Here is a 19,770-nt window from a genome sequence, read left to right on the forward strand (position 1 = left end):
TGCATGAGCGACTACTAAGGAGTGCAATAATAATACAACATCTGTCTGGAATGTAAAATAGATAAAATAATGTAAATAAATATTATTGAGACTCTGTGGATTGCGGTGCATAGCTCTAAAAAGTAGCTCACCATAAAGTCCCCTCAGCAGTCGCGTCTACGCGCCAAGATGACAATCAAATAAACATGTCAGATCCTGCACATTTAGTGCAGAAGTGTAGCATGAGTAAGTAAATCAACTTACTAGTGATGACGAGGGGTCTACATCGACACCTACTAGTGGTCCAATAAAAGCATATAATGAATTACAAACATATAAGAAACACAACAGTAATAATAAGGTAAAATTGTAACTCACATAATCCTCCAACATTTCTTTTGATGATATAAATCTCTCATATCTCATGTCCCATCTCAATAGATCAAAAATATCAAATACAATCTCAAACGAATAAGGAATACTGTATAAGTCCAGGTCTCAATCAAGGGGGAATCTCAGGAATATTCGGACTCCTAGCGGTAGCACACTTGATTATACCAAGGTCGTACGACCCGATCCAGAGTGGTGTGTTGAAACGACCCGGCCGGTCATTTTGGGAGTTATAGCCCTTTTTTCCCATTTCTACTTATTTTGTATTATTCAGCTGTATTATGTTATATCGGGTTAGTTGGTTCGGGACCGGAGTGGTTTTAGAGTGAATTGAGACACTTAGTCTCTTAAGTAGAACTTAAGTTGAAAAAGTCAACCGGATGTTGACCTATGTATAAACGATCTCGGATTTGAAATTTGATGATTACAATAGCTCCGTATGGTGATTTTGGATTTAGGAGCGTGTCTGAAATATTATTTGGAAGCCCGTAGAGGAATTAGGCTTGAAATGCCGAAAGTTTAATTTTTAAGAAGTTTGACCGGGGGGTTGACTTTTTGATATCGGGTTGGAATCTGATTTTGAAAATTGAAAATACCTCTTTCATGTCATTTATGACTTGTGTGCAAAATTTGTGGTCAAACGGACGTGATTTAATAGGTTCCGGAGTCATTTGTAGAAATTAGAAATTTCAAAGTTCATTAGGCTTGAATTGGGGTGTATTCATGGTTTTAGCGTTGTTTGAGGTGATTTGAGGGTTCAACTAAGTCCGTATGATGTTTTAGGACTTGTTGGTATATTTGGTTGAGGTCTCGAGGGGCTCGGGTGAGTTTCGGATGGTTAACGGGTTGGATTTTGGACTTGGAACTCTGCTGGAATTTTTCTGATGCACCATCTGGTTTCCTTCATCACGTTTGCGAGTGGAGCCTCGCTTTCGCGAAGAGGAACTGGGATGCTGGAAATATTTTCCCTTCGCGTTCATGAAGAGAAGCACGCATTCGCGAAGGGTGGACTGGGTGTGCATCGCGAACGCGAGAGGTGTTACGCGTTCGCGAAGAAGAGAGGAAGCAGCCGAAGACCCCAGGCAATTGGTCTACGCATTCACGTAGGGGGTGTCGCGTTCGCGTAGTGAGAGGGAACGAAGTATCGCATTTGCGATGGGTTGAACGCATTCGCATAGAAGGCATTGAAGCAGAGGCATTTTGTGCTTCGTGAACGCGAGGGTGATGTCGCGTTCGCGAAAGAGGAATTTGGACGGGATTTATTTTGTGCTTCGCGAACGCGAGGCACTGACCACGTTCGCGGGGAAGAAAAGTCTGGGCAGTGATTTAAGTTCTGAAAATGGGACTTCTTCCCATTTTTAGTTTTTGGCTATTTGGAGCTCGGAATTGAGGCGATTTTGGGTGATTTTCAGAGAAAACAACGGGGTAAGTGTTCTTAACTAAATATTGGTTAAATTACCCGAATCCATGGTTGTTTTTATCATTTAATTGGTGAATTGAGTTGGAAAAATTTGAAAACCCTCTTGGTTTAAATTGAAGATTTGAGGGTCGAGTTGGGGTCGGATTATTGTAAAATTGGTATGGTTAGACTCGTGGTTGAATGGGTTTCCGAATTTTGTAATTTTTGTCGAGTTCCGAAATGTGGGCCCCACAGGCGATTTTTGAGCTAATTTTCGGATGTTTATGGAAAATCATTATTATCTTGTAGAATTAATTCCAATGAATTTTATTGACTGAAATGAATTATTTATGACCAGATTCGAGGTGTTTGGAGACCAATTCATGAGGAAAGGACATTGCAGAATAAGAATTTCGCGGTTTGAGGTAAGTAACGATTGTAAATCTAGTCCTGAGGGTATGAAACCCCGGATTTTCATATCATTCTACTATTTTGAAGTGATGCACATGTTAGGTGACGGGTGTGTGGGCGTGCACTGTTGGAAAATTGTGACTTGGTCTGTCCCATAGCAACTGTAATGTTGCATACTTTGTTGAAACCATTTGATACTTATATGTTTTAGAAAGAATTTATGTAAATTGGGTTGAATGCCATGTTTGGGCCTTGTGCCAATGCTGTTTGGACCCTTAGGGGTTGTTTCTTACCATCATGTCACTGTTTTCGATTGAAAATCTATACTCAGGCATGTTTATACTTGTTTACCGTATAATTCAGTTTTATGACTCTATTTTGATGCATATAAATGTTGTTTTGGGCCGAATGCCTTGTTTTACTGAAATGCTCGAGTGGCTTGAGAGGTTTATGACTGAGTGAGGCCGAGGGCCTGATTTGTAAGGATGAGTGTGGATCGGGGCTACCCGCCTGCAGCATATTTATGAGTGAGTGAGGCCGAGGGCCTGATTTGTGAGGATGAGTGTGGATCGGGGCTGCCCGCCTGCAACATACTTTATTATTATAACACGTGAGTTATCCGTATAGATTATAGCGTTTGGGCTGTAGGTGCCCCTCCGGAGTCTGTACACACCCCCAGTGAGCGCAGGTACCTACTGAGTGCGAGTGTCGAGTGCTGAGTGACTGGGAGGCATGAGTGATTGTGAAGTATGCCCGAGTGGCAAGAGTGATTGTGAGGTATGCTCGAGTGGCACGAGTGACTGTGAGGTTTGCCCGAGGGGTTGTTTATGAGTGATGTTTTGCCCGAGGGGCTGTTTATGATTTTATCATTTTTGCTCACCTTTGAATTGAGCCTTTGTTTTAAAACTGTTGGAAAAATTATCTTTAAATGATTCTTACTGGAACCGGGTTAAAACGAGATGATTCGATTCAAACACTGATTTTTAAAGCATGTTGTACTTTACTGAGATTTCATGATATGAACGTTATATGCTTTATTGCTCGTCACTACTACTCAGTCTTTATTTATTGTTGTTACTTACTGAGTTGGCGTACTCACGTTACTCCCTACACCTTGTATGCAGGTTCAGGTGTAGCTGGATATGGTAGCGGTTATTGAGTGTTCTGGTTGTAGATTTTCTTGGAGATAGCAAGGTAGCTGTTTGGTGATCGCAGCCCCTGCTCTTCTCCCTCTTATCTTCCTCTAGTTGTATTTAGCTATTTTCCAGGCTGAGTTAGCCTTGATATTGTTAGACAGATTGTAGTAGATGTTCATGACTATTGACACCATGATGTCGGGCTTTTCTTTTCCGCACTTCTGTTTTTCTTTGATTTGAACTCTTTAAATGGAGGTTTTATGTTAAATAACCTTGAAATTATCTTTGAAATGAAAATATTGGTTTGTTTTGGAAATGAGTCGGCTTGCCTAGTTCCATGATAGGCGCCATCACGATAGAGGTTAGTTTGGGTCGTGACATGTGTACACTGCCGAAAGTTGACCGGCATGAACCAGAGATGCATCTCAACATACTATCAAGGCTTTCAGCCCGATCCACATGAAAAGAAAAACACTTATCGAATTACGGGCCATGTGTTTGCAACACAAGTGATGGTAGGCTATAATTACATATTTTAGGCGCTTATTACACTCTAATTCACTACACTTTATTCATGTTTGAGCTTTAAATGGTAGTGTGTTGCACTTATTGTGTGTTTAATGCCTTGTAGGAGTGATTCCAAGTGATGTAGATGTTAAGGAGATAATTCGAGTGATTTGGAGCTTTGAAGTCTGAGTAAAAGCCCAAGGGATTAAGCCGGGATCGTGTTCTCTAGTCGAGGACCAAGTCTTGACGTCAAAAATCGAAGCAAAATCCATACTCTGAGAAATCCTCACTGTCACGGCATGTGGGGCGGCCCGTGGGGTGCCGCGCTAGTGTGAATCTCTTTTGTCTGTCAGATAGCAACTCTATAGATTTCTCCACTAATGCCCCGCATGGCGCGTCACCCCATGCGGTGGGCGCGCCTGTGGAAATTTTACATAGTGAAAATCCTATTTCGGCTAGGAGAAGGTGATTTCGTCTGGGCCCGACCCTACTTTGTATAAATACATTGGAAAATATTATTTTCTGGACTTTTGACACATATTCGACCTGAGGAGGATAAGGAAGAGTTGGAAGAACACGAGCACAAGGATTTCATCATTCCTTCCTCACTCAAGACCCGAGTTTGGATTGAATTTGTGTTTTCCTATACTTTAATTTTATTTCTGATAAATTGCTCCATATCTTTGGAGTAGTTCTCTTTAAGGTTTGATGGATTTGGTGTATTGATGGTTGTTTGTGGATTGTAACTCTAATTTTATGTATTGAAGCGTTTTTGGATGAATTAATTGTTGCATCTATACTCACTTATTCATGTAACCGAGAGAGGAATAACTTGTGATATCTTTGCATTATATTGTTGGTTGAGTTCATTAATTCTTCTTAGTAATCGAAATAGGCTAGTTGAATCATTGATTAAACCTAGTTAGAAGGCTAATCGAGAGAGGTTCACCTAAAGAACAATTCACTATGCATTCTTGCATATCTTCACGCGCTTAAATTGGTCCATCTTGTGTGGTTAAGACTTAATCGAGAGACGCATTTTTGTTGAACGTTTGAATTAATAATTGAGTTAATTTGAGAGACTAACTTAAATATTAGAAGTGAATTACCTAGAGTTAGATCTCAAACAATTATCTTGCACATATCCTATCAAAACCCTATTTTCTCCCACTGATAACTTTCATTGCTTATCTTTGTTTCGATTGTCATTAGTCAATAACTTTTAGACTCATAGTTAATTTTAGTTAAAAATCATATAAATCTCAAGTGTTGATCATCTTGGATAGCAATCAAGCTAGAAACTACGAGAATATTGTTTAAATAAAATCCCAATGGATACGATATTATACTATACTATATTTGATTAGCGAGCATAATTTAAGTGTGTGTTTCGAGATCGTCAAATTTTGGTGCCGTTGTCGGGGATTGGCAATCAATAGTGTTTGAAATAGTTTTTGGTGCTAATTCAGGAATTAGGTTTTAGTTTTTCTTTCTTTTCGTTTTCTTTTTCTATTTTATTTTCTTTGTTAGTTAACTTCTTTTCAAGATTTGTTTTGTAGTACCTAACAAGTTGGAGAAGATACCGTAGATTTTGAACTCTAAATGTTGTGAAGATGGAGTAAAACCAGCCTAATAAAATAGTTGAAGAGTTAGCAGTTGAACATTATTAGCAGTCTGCTATGTGTTTTAAATGCGGTGAAAATCATATATGGGTTGACTGTCAAGCAGGTATGTATTCTTCCTATGGTTCGCATTTTGAGCAGTCTCACTCTGTTTCTAGTTCGTTCAGGTATAAGGATTCATATGGGCACAATTCTGACTCTGGTGGGATGAATACCCTTATTATGACTGGAATGAAAGCAAAGTGAGACAAACATCTCAAGAGGAGAATGGTAATTTAGAAACGCTTATGCATAGGTTCATGAATAGTGTTGAAGAAAGGTTTGTGCAAAATGATGAAGCTATTAAGAACCTAACAACGCGAGTGAGTCAAATAAAAAGTATACTTTCAAAAATCGCATTGTATTGTGATGGTGAATATATGGAGGAGATACCTTGTGAGAACGAGGCTACTCGAGAGGATGAGCATCCACTGAGAGCTTTCCACTGTTCAAGAGGACTCTGATTCAACTGAGATGATTGAAAATAAGGTTGTGGCTGAGTGTGAAGCAACGAAATAAGAGTTCAAACCCCCATCCACCTTTCCACATTTGCAACCTTTAGTAGAAGAGAATAAGAAATAAATGGTCTTAGACATACCAGAGGAATATTCACTTGACCTTTCTTCTTTCTTTTCTTATTCTAACCATGATCATGTGGATTTTATTTTTGGGGATTTACAGGAATATGTATGGATTGATCCTGTGAAATAATGCAGAAACAAGTTAAGGATCATCATGAACGAGTAATTCACTGCTCAAGATGAGGATAAGAAAGAAAGAAAAGAGTAGGTCTTGCAGGTATCCTCAGAAGAATTGGGCTTAATGAGCTCCACAAAAAATCCCAAGGAGCGAAAACGAGGAATGAATTCTGAATTAGGGGTGGAGTTAATAAGTTCTCGGAAAAGAAGAAAATTCAGGGAAGTTTTCTTTACCTCTTACTTTTTAATTATGTGTCATAGAGACATGCCGCAACTAAAAGAGTATATTATATTAGTTTTAGTTTTTGTTGGTTGTAGTAGTTAGAGTTAGAGATAGAAAAAATTGGAAAAAAACATAAACAAAAAATTTAATTTTTGATTTTTCGTTTGTAGGAAGTGTAATAATTTTCCCTTGGTTTTTCTTTGTGTCGCAGTTCTTTTCCATGAGTTTTGCTTGAACCGGGCATAGTTAGTTTTTATTTTTTTTAGGAGTAGGAAATCGTGTGCTATGAATTGAATTGAATTGAATTTAAGGCAATATCTCTTGACTTTATTATACCTTGAGAATACTAAGTGCTTTAGTTCCGACGCTTAGGCTCAGTTTTTGACTCTTGCATGAGCACCTTAAATTGTATGATCTTAACTTTTCTTAACTGCTTTGACAAGAGTGTCTTGATGAGTCCAATACTGAGTAAGTTGTGTGCCATGTGTGGGAGGTTTTGTGTATTCTGTGCATTACATTTGATGTCTAGAACTTACCCCGTGTATTTGCAAAGCGAAATAGTAGTTTTGTTCAGTCTTGGAAGTGATTTAGGCGTTTCTTTGTTGAGCCAGTTATATGCTTTTACCCACCTAATTGTTATGTATCGTAGTTAAATCTTCTGAGCCTGTAATCTTCTTTCTTTGGCAACCACATTACAAGCCTTACCCATTTGTTCGAATTGACCATCTATTTGAACCTTGTACCTCTCGTGAGCACTTGAATTTGGTATAAACTTTGTAAAAGTTGAAGTGTGGGGTGGTTGGTTTGGCTTTTGAGTGAAACTAATGAAATAAGGAGAAAGGAGAACTGTATTGAAAAAGTAAGAGCCACTTGAATTGAAAAAGGAAAGAAAACAAATGTTGTATTGTTGTGCAAAATATTCTTTGATAGTGGTAACTTGATGTAATTGTTCTTAAAGAAGTAGGGAGTTAATGTATATGGATGTGAAGGTGGAGTTATGGTTTGACTTAAGTTTGGGGTTTTGAATGGCTAATTGTATGTATTAAAAGTGCTTAGGGAGGTGTAGTCACTCTTATATATAAATATATCCTACCCATCCCGCAACCTACATTACAACCAGTTAAAGTCCTACTTGATCCTTGACTGAATGAGATCAATTAGTAGAGTAGTACACTATGGGCAAGCCTATGGTACGTCTTTTGTGGCATATGAATGTTGTTTCTCAGAATGAGTGAATTCTTTCTATCTTGACTTCCTGATTATTCTTAAATTCTATTGTGTGTGGAACTACTCTCAATTGTTGTGTGAGAGCACTTAATTCATGAAGAAAAGGTAATGTCATTGACCTCTGTGTTAGAGTAAGTGAGAGGGGTATAAATAATTCGTGGTGCTTTTGAGTCAAATTTTGAGGCTAGGATATTATGTTATTGTGCTTAATCTGTTTTAAATATTCTTGGTATGATGAGTTAGGAGAGTTGTTTAAAAAGGTCGTGTTTATATGAAGTGTAGTTTGATTGCTCGAGGACGAGCAATGGTTTAAGTGTGGGGTGTTGATGGTAGGCAATGGTTTAAATATTTTGAATATAACTTTCAATTAAAAGTCACCATGTGATACCTCATTTCATAATCATAAAAGTACGGGTCTCAGCCCTTTTCATATTTTACGGCACTTCGTGCCCATAATTAAATCATCATTTTTTTCCGGCACCTCGTGCCCATTTTTCATATCACATCTCCACGGACAGTTCACGTGCCAATAATAAAACCACCATATTTTCCCCAGCACTTCGTGTTCATATTTCATATCTCAACTGCACGGACAATTCACATGCCAATATCATCATTATTTATTCACGATACCTCGTGCCCACATTTCTTTTTATAATCCGCCTGGCAATAGCTACATGCTCCAAATTTAAACATAAATCAAACTATTATCAATTTACCAACAACAAGACAAATTGCACAAGGTATAAAAATAAGGACAAGGAAAATCACAACATCATATAAAATCACCAATGCAACCACTCCACATCATCACATATCATCCCTGACAATAGCCACCCTTATCTCTCCTATAATAGCCTCCATTATCCATCCGCCTTGACAATGTCAATAGCCACCCTTATCGCTCCTATTGCCATCCTTATCTCACTTATAGCCACCCTTATCGCTCCGCCCATACAATATTCCAACAAACACAACAACAGTGAAATGCCACCCTTATACCCACATAATATCAACAATGGAATGTCACCCTTATATCCTCAAAATTACAACTCACACAACACAACAATTTACACGGAAAATTATCACGGCAACATAACAAAATCAATTCATATCACAATTTGCCCATGGCCACAATCAATTCCAAGGATATAATAAAATCAATTAATTTCACAACAAATAGCCCAATGCTCCACACAATGTATATAAAATCTCAAATTCAATCAACAGAGATAGAAAATAATCAGCATAGGGTAACGCCTTCATTAATCCAAATTTAGATAATTATATTAACACTTCTTCTTAATCTTGCTTAACTAATTATTTGCATAGGGAAAATTCATAATAAAATTAAATTCCAAGAAATATCAAACCATCGAACTCATGGAATTCACATAAATATACAAGTAATAATTACCTCAAATTGTCGTATAAAAATACGTTCAATAAATGCGAATTGAGGCATGGCAAACAGATGATTATATAAATGCCAACAAATATCCAATTTACTACACAATATCCCTAAGACTTTAACCCAATATAATTTGCACATATAAGCCCGAGTACGTACTCGTCACCTCGCGTACACGGCTTTTCACATTACACAAATTGCACATAAAACTCGATGCCTAAGGGGTAATTCCCCCACTCGAGGTTAGGCAAGACACTTACCTTTTTGAAGTTATGTCGATATTTCAAAATTGCCTTCTTTCTTGAATTGACCTCCGGACCGCTCAAATCTATCCAATTTAATTGTATAACTTCATTAATATTCATCGGAAATAATTCTGGATAATAAAACGTCGACTTAAAATTTTATTCCAAAAGGTCAACAAAAGTCAACGCGGGGCTCGCCTCTCGGAACCCGACATAATTTTCATGAAATCCGAACACCCATTCCGATACGAGTTCAACCATACCAATTTTATCCAATTCCAATAACAACTCGACCCCTAAATCTTAAATTACACCAAGAGGGTTTTTACAATTGTTCCAAATTAATTCACCGATTAAATGTTAAAAACAACCATGGATTCGGGTAATTTAGCCAATATTGAGTTAAGAACACTTACCCCGTTGTTTCCTCTGAAAATTTCCCAATAATCGCCTCTTCCCGAGTTCCAATCCGTCAAAAATGGAAAATGGGACGAAGTCCCATTTTCAGAACTTAAACTCACTGCCCAGGCTTTTCTTCTTCGCGAAAGCGGCCATTGCCTCGCGTTCGCGAAGCATAATTTTCGTTCTGCCAAATTCCTTCTTCGCGAACGTGACTGTCCTCTCCCGTTTGAGTAAAGTATCGCATTCGCGAGTCATGTGTCGCGTTTGCGAAGAGTAAAGTGGAGAGGATGAACTGCCTCACTCCTCTTCGCCAATGCGAGCCCATCATCGCAAACGCGTAGCTTTAACCCCAGCTCCTCTTCGCGAATGCGAAGGGCAAATCTTGCATTTCTCAAATTCCTCTCCTCGAACGCGAGGGCCCACTCGCGAACGCAAAGAAGCAAACCAGAAAGAGCACACCAGCAGTCTTCAGTCAACGTACCAGGTCCAAAATGATCCGTTAACCTTCCGAAATCAACCCGAGGCCCTCGGGACCTCAACAAAACATACCAACGCATCCCATAACATCATACGAACTTAGTCTAACCTTCAAAACACCTTCTACAATACCAAAAACACGAATTACACACGAATTAAAGCCTAATGAACTTAGAAATTTCCGAATTCCACAAACGACGCCGAAACCTTCCAAACCACGTCCGAATGACCTCAAATTTTGCACATAAGTCAGAAATGACACAACGAAACTATTTCAATTTCCAAAATCAGATTCCGACCCAGATTTCAAAAAGTCAAACATCCCAAAAATTCATCTTTCGTTATTTCAAACCTAATTCCACTACAGACCTCCAAATAATTTTTCGGACACGCTCCTAAGTCCATAATCACCATACGGAGCTATTGACATTATCAAATTTTCATTCCGGAGTCGTTTTCTCAAAAGTGAACTCTCCGGTCAACTCTTTTCATTTAAGCTTCTAAATAAAAAAAATTTCTTTTAATTTAATTCTGAATCTTCAGTAAATCAAACTTGACCACACCCGTGGGTCATAATACATATTGCGAAGCTGCTTGAGACCTTAAGTCACTGAAGGGGGCGTTAATTCTTAAAACGACAAGTCGGGTCGTTATATTGTTGGTTGAGTTCATTAATTCTTCTTAGTAATCGAAAGAGGCTAGTTGAATCATTGATTAAACCTAGTTAGGAGGATAATCGAGAGAGGTTCTCCTAAAGACCAATCCACTACGCATTCTTGCATATCTTCACATGCTTAAATTGGTTCATCTTGTGAGGTTAAGACTTAATCGAGAGAGGCATTTTTGCTAAACGTTTGAACTAAAAATTGAGTGAATTTGAGAGACTGACTTAAACATTAGAAGTGAATTACCTAGAGTAAGATCCCAAACAATTATCTTTCACCCATTTACTGCTCAATTTATGCTCTATAGTTGTTTTATGACTCACCGAGTTAGTTGGTTCGGGTCCGAAAGGAATTTGGAGTGAAATGAGATACTTGGTCTCATAATTGAAAATTTAAGTTAGAAAAGTGGACCAGATATGGACCTATATATAAATGACCTCGGATTTGAATTTTGATGATTCCAATATCTCCGTATGGTAATTTTGGGCTTAGGAGCATGTTTGAAAAATTATTTGGAGGTCCGTGGTGGAATTAGGCTTGAAATGCTAAAAGTTTAATTTTTGGGAAGTTTGGCCGGGAGGTTGACTTTTTGATATCGGGGTCGGAATCAGATTCTAAAAATTGGAATACCTCTATTATGTCATTTATGATTTGTGTACAAAATTTGAGGTCAATCGGACATGATTTGATAGGTTCCGGAGCCATTTGTAGAAATTAGAAATTTCAAAGTTCATTAGGCTTGAATTGGGGTGTAATTCATGGTTTTAGCGTTGTTTGACATGATTTGAGGGTTCGACTAAGTTCATATGATATTTTGGGACTTGTTGGTATATTTGGTTGAGGTCCTGAGGGGCTCGGGTGAGTTTTGGATAGTTAACAGATCAAATATTTGAACTTGAACAACTGTTGGAATTTTCTGATATCTGATGATGTTTTCCTTCTACGCGATCGCGTGAATGCGTCTACGATCGGGTAGGCATAATTGGTCAGTGGGGGTTTTATTCTACGCGATCGCGTAGGGTTAATGTGAGGCAATGGCATTTTTTTGCTTCGCGATCGCGTGAAGCGGGATGCGATAGCTTAGCTCTGGGATTTTGTGACTTGCGAACATGTGAAGAAGGTCGCATTCTCGTAGAGTAAGTGGAGCGGAAATAGAAGTCACGCGTTTTGTGCTTCGCGATCGCGCGGACGAGTCCATGATCGCGTAGGTCTGTGATGTTGTGCATCGTGATCGCGTGGGAAAGTCCGTCATCGCGTAGAGTAAAATCTGGGCGATGGAAAATTATTCTTCGCGATCGCGTGGGAATGTTCGCGATCGTGTAGAGAAAATGCCTGGGCAAAGAGTTTAAGTTCTGAAAATGGGACTTCGTCCCATTTTCAGATTTTGGCGGATTTGAGCTCGGGAAGAGGCAATTTTCGGGAATGTTTCAAAGAAAATAACTGGGTAAGTGTTCTTAACTCAATATTGGTTAAATCACCCGAATCCATGGTTGTTTTTATCATTTAATTGGTGAATTTAGTTGGAAAAGTTTGAAAACCCTCTTAGTTTAAATTGAAGATTTGAAGGTCGAGTTGGGGTCGGATTTTGGTAAAATTGGTATGGTGAGACTCGTGGTTGAATGGGCTTCCGAAATTTGTAACTTTTGTCGGGTTCCAAGACGTGGGCCCCACGGACGATTTTTGAGCTAAAATTCGTGTTTTTATGGAAAATTAGCATTTTCTTATGGAATTAATTCTAGTGAATTTTATTGACTGAAACGAATTATTTATGGCTAGATTCGAGGCGTTTGGAGGCCAATTCACGAGGAAAGGGCATTGCAGAATAAGAATTTCACGGCTTGAGGTAAGTAATAGTTTTAAATCTGGTCCTGAGGGTATGAAACCCCGGATTTTGTGTCATGTGATTATCTTGGAGGTGACGCACATGCTAGGTGACGGACGTGTGGGCATGCACCGAGGAGATTGTGACTTGGTCCGTCCCGTGAAAACTGTAAAACTGAATAACTTGTTGATAGTTATGTGCTCTTTATGTGTTGTGGAAACTTGACTATAAGTCATGCTAGAAACCATGTTTAGGCTATATGTTGGTATTGTTGGGACCCACAGAGTTCGTGTACATGTTGAATTATCTGCTTAAATTGTTGTTTTGTACTCAGTCATAGCTTACTTGATTATTTTATCTCAGACTCTATTGTTCATTATTGATGTATAATATCATTGTTATTTGGGATGATTTTATTATTGTTGAGAGCCCGAGAGACTGGAGAACTTTATGACTGAGTGAGGCCGAGGGCCTGATTGTGAGATATTATACCATAGCACGTGAGTTGTCCGTGCGGATCCTTATATTATACTATAGCACGTGAGTTGGCCATGCATCACGTGAGTTGGTCATGCGGATCCGGATATTTATATTATGGCATGTGAGTTGTCCGTGCAGCACGTGAGTTGTCCGTGCAGATTATAGCGCTTGGGCTGTAGGAGCCCCTCCGGAGTTTGTACACCCCCAGTGAACGCGGGTACCCATTGAGTGCGAGTGCTGAGGGCTGGCAGCCCAATGAGTGATTGTTGTCCTGAGAAGTTGTACTTGTTTTTGATTGGTTGATGCACTTAGTTGCTATATGTTGTTGTGGTGAAAATTCTAAAGGATTCTATATCCGGATTACATGAACTTGAATTGTATAAAATTGATTTGATTTAAACTGCCGGATTCGAAAGCATGTCTATTCTTTGTTGGAATTACTGAAAATGAATTATAATTGTATAGCTCGTCACTATCTTCAGTTCTTTATTTATTATTGTTACTTGCTGAGTTGGTTGTACTCATACTACACCCTACACTTCGTGTGCAGATCCAGGTATTCCCGGACAAAGCGGGTGTTGATTCTTTCGCACAGTTGATTTTTCGGAGATTCAGAGGTATTTGTCGTGTTTCGCAGACCTTGCCTCTCCTCCCCTATCTCTTTGTTTACTCTATTTGGTCTCAGACTGTTATAGGGCATATTTTCCAGACTTTTATTCATATTAGATGCGCATGCACTCAGTGACACCGGGTTTTGGAAGTGTTTATATATGTATTTATGAGTTTTTCTTCCGCTAAATTTAGATATTATGTTTTCAAGCTTAAAAGATATGGTGGTTTATTGGGATTGTCGGCTTGACTAGTATTGAGATAGGCGCGGGTGAGATTTTGGGTCGTGACACATATCCTATCAAAACCCTATTTTATCCCACTGATAACTTTTCTTGATTATCTTTGTTTCGATTGTCATTAGTCAATAGCTTTAGACTCTTAGTTAATTTTAGTTAGAAATCATATAAATCTCAAGTGTTGATCATCTTGAATAGCAATCACGCTAGAAACTACGAGAATACTGTTTAAATCCAATCCCTGTAGATACGATATTATACTATACTATATTTGATTAGCGAGCATAATTTAAGTGTGTATTTCGAGCTCGTCAACAGGTACATGAGCATAAAGTAAACATGATTTTTGTTGTCTATCAAATATCTCGTCAAATAACTTAAGGTGATAAGGCTCAGCCTAATATATTCCCAATTTATTTCAATTATAAGTTCAAGTAATTAAGCTAGTAAATTGAGTTCAAATAAGTCAAATACTACAAGATAAAGTCCTAAGTCTACCCAGACATAATCATGCTTTTAGCTACGTACACTCTCCTCACCTCATGCGTACGTAGACCCCACAACTAGTGACACATAACAATTTAATACCTACGGGGTAGTTTTCCCCTCACAAGATTAGACAGGAGACTTACCTCGCTTCGAAGATCCATAACCGGCTCCAACGCCTCTCTAACACCTCAAACCGATGCCCATCAATCTGAAACTAGTCAAACAATATGAAACCAATAATAATATACTCCAACACTCATAATTAATCAATTTATAACAATTTCCAACTCCGCTCGAAAAGTAAACAAAGTCAATCCTCGGGCCCACGAGCCCGGATTCCGAAACTTTTCGAAGATAAACATGACTCATAACGTCACAAGATCAAATATATAATTTATTCTCAATTCCATGTCCAATTTCGTGGTAAAAAGTCCAAAAGTACCAAATTCTAAGTATTCTTCCAAAATCCCATATTTTTATAAAATTCCATGTTTAAATCCATATATAATCCATGTATTTATCTTACAACAAGTGGAAATAACTTACCTCATAATAGATGATGAAATGCTCCCCTCCAAGAGCTCCAAATATCTCCCAACCAAGTGAAAATGAGAGAAACAATGAGCTAGATCCCTCATAAATATCAAGTCTGCCCAGGTTTCTTCCTCTTCGCGATCGCAGAAATACCCTCGCGATCGCGAAGGCCAAGCCAACCTTGCCCCACATTTCTTCTACGTGAACGCGACCAATAAAACATGATCGCAACCCTTTGCCTGAATAGCCTACACGAACGCGAGCCTAGCTCTACGAACGCGAAGGCCAAACCTTCATGCCTCATACCAATACCTTACGTGATCGCGAACCAATCCCTGCGATCATGAATAACAGCCTTCCAAACCCAAGCCACCTCACTAACACTTCGCGTTCGTGGCCCCTCCCACGCGAACGCATTGAACCATATGACCAAACACTCTGATCACGAGCCTCCATACGCGATCGTGAATAACAACTTCACCCAACTACCAATCCACACTACGCGATCGTGAGCCTATCATCGCGATCGTGAGCCTATCATCGCGATCGCGATGAACAACCCTGACACCAGAAACCGGCAATTTCAAGACAAGATGAAATGGTTCGAAACCACCCTAAATCGCACCCGAGGCCCCTGGGACCCTGTCCAATTACACCCACTAGTCTGAATACCTTATCCAATACATGGATTATATATGGATCTGAACCTACGTCCAAGTCCAAAATTATCATACAAATCTATTGGAACCTTCAAATCCTAATTCCGAGGTCATTTTCTCAAAAGTCAAACCTTGGTCAACTCTTCCAACTTAAAGCTTCTGAATTGAGAATTTTCCTTCTAAATCAACTCCAAACTTCCCGAAATTCAATTCTGACAACGTGTACAAGTCATAAAACATGAAGTGAAGCTACTCAAGGTCTCAAACCACCAAAAGACGTGCTAAAGCTCAAAACGGTCGGTCGAGTCATTACAACTAGACTACGAAGATAACCACATATGTCATTGGTATGCTAGATAATAGGCCTTATGCGACTTGTGCTGAATTTTTGTTCGAGCTTAGGCAGCATGTTTTTAATGAGTTTAAGATAAAAATGTATTATTTTAGTAAATTCATGTTATATTTATTATGTTTTCATCTACTGTTAGACTTTTAATTTGCAAACGAAGTGTGCATGAGAGTCTCGCCACAATCAGGCAGTTGCTATAAAATTTAAGTTGAAAGCCCGTAAGAGATTGTCCGACATTTTCTTGACTACTCGTAAAGTAAGAAAAATGCCAAGGTGGTGTCTCCAACATTTATGAGAGGATCTACATAGGTAGTGGGAAACTAAGAAATTTCAGAAAAAGAGTGAACAAGGAAAGAAATCCAAGCATCCAAGAAGGGAGACTCCTTGCACTATGGGGATACTGTTAGCATGGAAATGATTAGGAGGTGACTAGTAATTTTGTAGCGACCCAATCGTTTGTTTTAAGCTCTAGCATATCATTCGACAGTTTGAGACCTTGAGTAGCTTCTCTTTATGTATTATGACTTTCACGTGTAATTGGTTTTGATTTTCGAGAATTTTGGAGTTGATTTGGAAGAATAATTCTCAATTCGGAAGCCTTAAGTTGGAATAATTGACCAAGGTTTGACTTTTGAGTAAACGACCTCGAAAATAGGATTTGAAGGTTCTTATAGGTTCATAATTAGGTGATTTTGGACTTGGGAGCATGTTCAGGTTGAGTATCGGATAGTCCGAGAGCGATTCAGCGCTTATTATTAGAAGTTTGCATTTTGAAGGTTTTAAAATTTTCTAAGTTTGACTTGGAGTGTACTTTGGTGTTATCAAACTCTGGATGGTATTATGGGACCTTGTATAGGTTTGTTTTATTGATTGGAACTTGTGTGTGAAGTTTGATCGTGATCTGGTATGTCTAAGTGTGATTCAAACGCGTTCAACGAAGTTTGAAGGTTTGAAAGTTAGAAAAAGGATTTTGATCGTCGATTTGTGGTTTTATGTTATTCGTGGAGTTTCAAGCCTTTTGGATAAGTTTGGATGAGGTATTGGGACTTGTTGGTGTGATTGGACGGGGTCCCAGGAGCCTCGGGTGTGTTTTGAGATAGTTTCAGATCATTTCTCTATGTTTTGCAGCTGCTGATTTCTGGTGTATTTGGTGTTCATCGCGATCACGGAGCTTGATTAGTTTGTTCTTCGCGGTCGCGTAGTGATGGTCTATCACGCCCCAAGCTCGGGGAGTGTGACCGGCGCTCAAACGAGATACCTCGATTAAGCAAGCCTATTGGATGCCTTCTACCAAACCTTGCCCATTAACACTATAAGAATCAGTAAGAAGAGATAAACATGAGAGAAGTAAAGTGTACCACATTCTTTTTCCATTACTCATAGAAGCTTCATTTATAATTTCCAAAATATTACAATTTCATAGTTACAAGGGAAAAACAGGTTTGCCAAATTCCAATACTTCTAGTTCACTACCCAACATCGAACACCACCCACAATATGTCTACGGAGCCTCTAAGTATAAAAGTAGAGTAGTATGGAAGTGCTGATGACAAGACCCCAGCTATACCTCAAAACACAATGTACAACGTCAAGTGACATAAGGCCCGAAACAGAATAGGGCTCACCATAACCTGTTGAGTAAAGGGTAACTTCTAATGAGGATCAAAGTTGCCCGTTGATGAACCACCTTCATCCATTAAAGATGCAGCGCCCCCGACAAAAGGGACGTTAGTTCGAATGAAATAGTATTAGTATGTAAAGCTAAAAGTCCTCCCATGAAATATAATGCCAATATAACAAGAGAATAATCATGAAAACAGCAAGTAACAACCAATGATATCCAAATGCCAAGTTAAACCATAACAATTTTCAAAATAGGAAATTAACATTTTTGGTTGGGAGATCATTAGCATAGATCTTCACACCAAACACAAGGCATGGAGTCCGGTCACAAGCTTGATCAGATGAGCCATCTCTCCACGAATAAATGTGGATTGACATGGTGATACGAAATAAAAGGTGATACCAAGAGTAGGAACCACTATGCGTGCGACATGGCGTCCGATCTCCACCCGATTGGCTTGGCCGTCTCCCTACATCTGCCGTGTGGGTTGACTTCCAATTCACAACTAACTTCAATATCATCCTAATTAAGGAGAATAATCTCATCACATCAATCTCATTCCAATCAAGGGGAATATCTCAATCCACTACTACACCGGCACATGTAGTTTCGGGTGTGGGCCGTTATAACCCACCCTTCCTCGGCTCGCTAATGGTACTCCCAAAAATATTTTGTTTTGCACACAAAGGAAATAGAAATACAAACACATTCACCTTATAACCTTTAACACCATATATTGCTTCATTAGTAATTTCAACCACTCACAACATCATTATTTCATTGTCTCTCTTGGCCATACATATGATTCTTCATTCAAGGCACGGTGGCTGTATCTCACATTCCACACTTTCATTCCTTTACTTTCAAAGATCATCATCATCACAAACATCATCATATAGAATATTCTGAAAATCATAACTTTAAATTTATTTGTAATGAAGTCTTTAAACATAATAGATTTCTTTCCAAAGTATGGAGCAAAATGACTTGCACTCGCAGCATAAGTTAAGAATCATAAATGAGTAATACACCATCTTTTTTTGAAATACTTCCCTAAAAAGGCAATGCACAGTTTCAACTCATGGGTAAATAAGAACTCAAAACACATTGGAAAATCTTACAAAAGAGATCATGGTAATTTACGATTGAAATATAGATTCAAATCCAATGCACTAGTTACAACAACCATGGGCACATTTTATATCTCAGATCTCACTTCTTTCACTTTCAAGCATCATCATAGTTTATCAACAATGAGAGCATTTGGGAATCAAGACTTGATATGTATATGAACAATATGAGTCTTAAGCACATTGGGTTTTCTTTCCAAGTCAAGCATAATAAACTTTCATTTGAAACATGAATTAAAGTCATAATATTTTAATACATAAACCATACTTGAACACATTCTCGAAAAAGATCATGATAGGATAGGAGCAATTGGAACATGTTTTGAGTATGTGCATCTTTCAACACAACTCTTACTTGGGATAATCAAATTTATTATGAATATCTTGGAACATAGGAATTAGAAACCTGGGCCAACCATACTTGAAACTTATGGGAACATCAACGAATTCGATTCTAAGAGAGAAGTTTAGCCAACATACCTTACTTGAGCTTTCCTTAGTTTAGTACAACTTCCCAATACTCTTAGCAATATCAATCTATAGGAAGATAGCGAAAATCGGATAATAATTAGAAGGATTCTCATGATATAACTCTCTTGGGAATTTTGTCAAACACCTACTATGCAAAATCGACTACAGATCTCTACAATGGTAATCCCTTCCTCCCTCAACCAATTTCAACAAGAAACTATCCAAAATAGTTTAACAACCCCACATACTATCACTATTGTCACATGCATGGCCTATCTCCAACTCTATAACCTACTTAAACCCAAAACAATTGCATGACGGTTTTAGGACAAGGTCTTACCTGGGTAGATGATGGTCTAAAGAGTGATTCCCTTGAATCTTCAAGATTGGGGCAAGGAATGATGATCAAAGCACTTGGGGGTTCCTCCTCTCCCTCTAAAGCACTCCCATCTCTCTAAAATAGACATTTAACCCAACCAAAATAAACCCGAAGTCATTTTATAAGGAATGGGATCGGGTTATAAAAATAGAAA

The sequence above is a fragment of the Nicotiana tabacum genome, chromosome 23 (assembly GCF_000715075.1).
Source record: "Nicotiana tabacum cultivar K326 chromosome 23, ASM71507v2, whole genome shotgun sequence".
Classification (NCBI taxonomy): Eukaryota; Viridiplantae; Streptophyta; class Magnoliopsida; order Solanales; family Solanaceae; genus Nicotiana; species Nicotiana tabacum.